We start from the raw sequence: 3,455 nt of genomic DNA, 5'->3' as shown, positions 1-3,455 counted from the left end.
CCGCGGGCACCAGGAGGCGGTGCGGGGTGGGGGGTGGGGGGATTGGTTGGGGGGCGGTGCTGGGAGTGGGGGAGGGGAGGGGCGGTCCTGGGGGAGGGGCCGGTCTGAGGGAGGGGGAAGGGCAGTACTAGGAGGAGAAGGAAAGAAAGGGGGAGGGGGGAGGAGGAGGAGGGCGACGGTGTTGGTGGCGGGGTGGGGGCGGGCGGGGGCTGGGGCTGAGGGAGAAGAGGGGGCAGGTGAGGCCCAAGAGGACGTTGCGGGGAGGGCGCAGGTTTGCACCTGCTCCCGCGGCTCCTACGGAAGACGTAGTCGGAGGCTGCTGGAGCCGGGAGCCTGGGAGCGGGGCAGCACTGCCCGCCACTCCCTCCCCAGGACTGACAGGAGGAGGCACTGGGAACTAGGGGATCGGGGGTGGGAGACCAGGGCCGGGGTAAAAGGATGTGGGGCGGTACGTGAGGGACACGGAGAAGCGGGGCGGGATTGGGGGGACCGCGAGGAGCGGGATGGGGCGGCTTAGGCGGGGGTACGGGGTCAGGACGAGGAATCCGGAGGCGCGATGGTGGGCGTGGGCGGTTCCCGGGTACGGAATGAGTGGGTGGGGGGATGGGAGGACTGTGGACGAGATCCTGGGGCTAGCTGTGCGGGCACGTGGCGATTCCCCCCACCCCCAGGCCGCCTAGGCCTCCAGTAAAGGTTGGAGGAAGATAGATCTGAGATTCCTTTAAACCTCAGTGCCCAGCTAGTCCATAGGCCAGATTCTGATCTGTGACCCCTTTTTATTTGCTTTACACAGAAATAGCAAGTCTTATTTTTTACTTGCTCTTCTTCAGCCTACGCTAAGGACCTGAGAACAACACAAATTTAGATGATCATAATTGTTGCACCCGTCTAGGGAAACCTGCCCTGTTCCTTCCTACCTCCCCAAACTGGCCTCGGGGAGATGGGGTCCCAGTCCCTCCTGATTTGCCTGATCGCCTACTGTTCTGAATTCATTATTTAAAAAAGACCTTCCAGGCCTTGGAAGATTATAACCCTGCCAGGAACCACAGTGTCGGAACTGGCTGGCTCAGGCATCTGTTCCAGTCTTCAAACAAGGCAGAAATGGGGCTCCCTCTTCGGGCTGCCGCTTCCCAAACGTTTGTGTCCAGAATCTTGGGAGCATGAGTCACCTCATGGTACTCTCTGCAAATGAGCAGCGATGTGACCACACAGCTCCATCTGCCTTTTACTTCTGACGGAAAGCACCAGCAAACACAAACTGTGTCAGCCTCTCTTCCCTTGATCACTGCTGTCCTGCTTTTGAATTGTATCTCCTTTGGTCACTGGTCACCAAGATGTGGTCTTGAGATTTCAATAGTATGGCATGAAAACCATCTCTAAACTGCTTTTCATGCCTGGGAGCCCGTAGACAATTTGGCAAAACAGTGTTTTGAATTTTGCTTTGGATAAGTGGTGAGATAAAAGGAGATTTAAGATACTTCAAGATTTAAGCTACTTTTGTAGCCTCAGTACTCCACAGGTCCAAAGGTCTTTTTTAAATAATGAATTCAGAACAGTAGGCGATCAGGCAAATCAGAAAGACACCTTCTCTGCAAGTGTCACATGACTGCCTTCCTGGAACCTACTCTACCAATGGCCAGTCCACGGGTGAAGAAGTGTCTTCCTGAGACTCCAAATGCTCTTTCTTCTGAGAAGTCCCTATAAGCTACGGCTGGGTGTGGTAGAAATAATGTTCTCAGCATTCCACTACAGGTCTGCCAGGGCTTTTGTGAACCAGCCTGGGTGCTTAGTATTGGTTTTTCAGGAGTATTCCATCTGAAGGCTAAACAACGAGCCTTGAAAGTAATTTGTGGAATATACCTGCCCCTAAATTGAGGACATCGGTCTGTCTATTTTCATGCTCTTCAAATCCTGAAAGACTAGGAAATTTGATGCTCAAGTAACCATAACCTCAAATGCCAGTTCTGCCAACCTTCCTGGGAAAATTCTTCAGGCTTTCAGCTCAGTTAACAGCATTTTGTTTTTGAAAGACATAGTATCACTTCTTTCAAAGACCCCTTATCCATGCTCTGACCTTCTTGGCACGTTCCAAACGATGGTCCTTTCTTCTGCAGAGCCAAGTCCACAGATAAAGAGACCAATGGTGTGGGGCAGTTCCCCTTGGCCCTCTGCTGGGTCTTACAAAACAGAACGAGCACACAGCCACCCCTCTCACCTCGACCCCATCCTGTTGTTTTTGTCCTGTTCCCTTCCTTTGCAATGTACTACCAGCCTACCAGACTGACTCTCTAAATCCTCTCACATCATTCTGACCTTTCTTTGAGGCCCAAACCCCATTTCCTACTTCCTTTCTTTGTTTCTATGAGCATGTGTGACACTCCTGACCCCACTTCTATTGTACTCAACATCTTGCGCCCCTAAACTGCCTGGCTTACAACCTTGTTAACACAGCTCCCCCTCCTTCATCTCGCCTGGTGTACACTTCTTGCTTCCTCAAGGCCCCTCTTTTCTATAACTCTTGCCCTTTTCCCGATGGGTATCAGGATTCCAGCCTCCCCTCCCACCCAATTTCTCACAACCACCTTAAAGAGCAGCCCTGATCTTGTCATTCTGATGCCCAGACAGGAAACACAGACCACGGGATACATGTACTTGGACTTGAGTGTGATGGAGTGTATTTTGGGGCCAGATAAAACTAGAGTTCAAGCATTCTGTGTCAGGAGCAAGTTAGATAAGAGCAGGGCTGCCCTCCAGGAAGAGTGGAAAGAAAGATACAGAGAGAGAGAGGACCTGTGTCCAAGTGGGTGAGGATGGCCAGCAGCCAGAGGACCATAAAGGTAGAAAGGCCTCCAGTAGTCTAAAGACTGCTGGAACCCCCGCCTGAGCCTGTCCTCCTCCTCCTCAACATCTGCCTGAGCTCCTCACCTAGGAACAGAAGACCCCTGTGTCCTCAGTATACCTCCACTGCCTGCACCTGCCCAGTGCTCTGTCCTGGCCATGGTCTCGGCTAGGCTCCCTTTCCTCCAAACTGGCAGCCATGATGATCCACAATAGTCAGATCACACCAGAGTAAAGAAACCAAACTGTGCACACACTCCTCGAGCGAGTATGGAGCCTGTACAGAGGTAGCCAGCTCCTGGTCTCCCCAGCATGGCTCTTTCAGTGTTCCTGATAATACTCTGTGGTGAACCCACTTTGCAGCACTAAAGCTTCTGGGTATCATGGAGGCTGCCATTTGTCTACTAGTGTAAGAATTCCCACGCAAGGGACCCGGGACCCAGTTTCTCTGGGGAGGTCTCACTGAAAGGGCCTGAGAGCCTTGAGGGCCACCTGCAGCCTTATTTCAAGTCACCACCCAACAGATGCTTCTCTGCTAGCAGGAATCCCTGTTCTTATTGCTTGATTGTAGAAACTCCTGGGGATGCCCATCCCCGCAAGACTAACAGAATATCTAG

This window comes from Rousettus aegyptiacus, unplaced genomic scaffold (assembly GCF_014176215.1).
Source record: "Rousettus aegyptiacus isolate mRouAeg1 unplaced genomic scaffold, mRouAeg1.p scaffold_m13_p_11, whole genome shotgun sequence".
In the NCBI taxonomy this organism is placed as follows: Eukaryota; Metazoa; Chordata; class Mammalia; order Chiroptera; family Pteropodidae; genus Rousettus; species Rousettus aegyptiacus.
The sequence above is the reverse complement of the archived record's forward strand: the minus strand, read 5'-3'. Positions refer to the sequence as shown.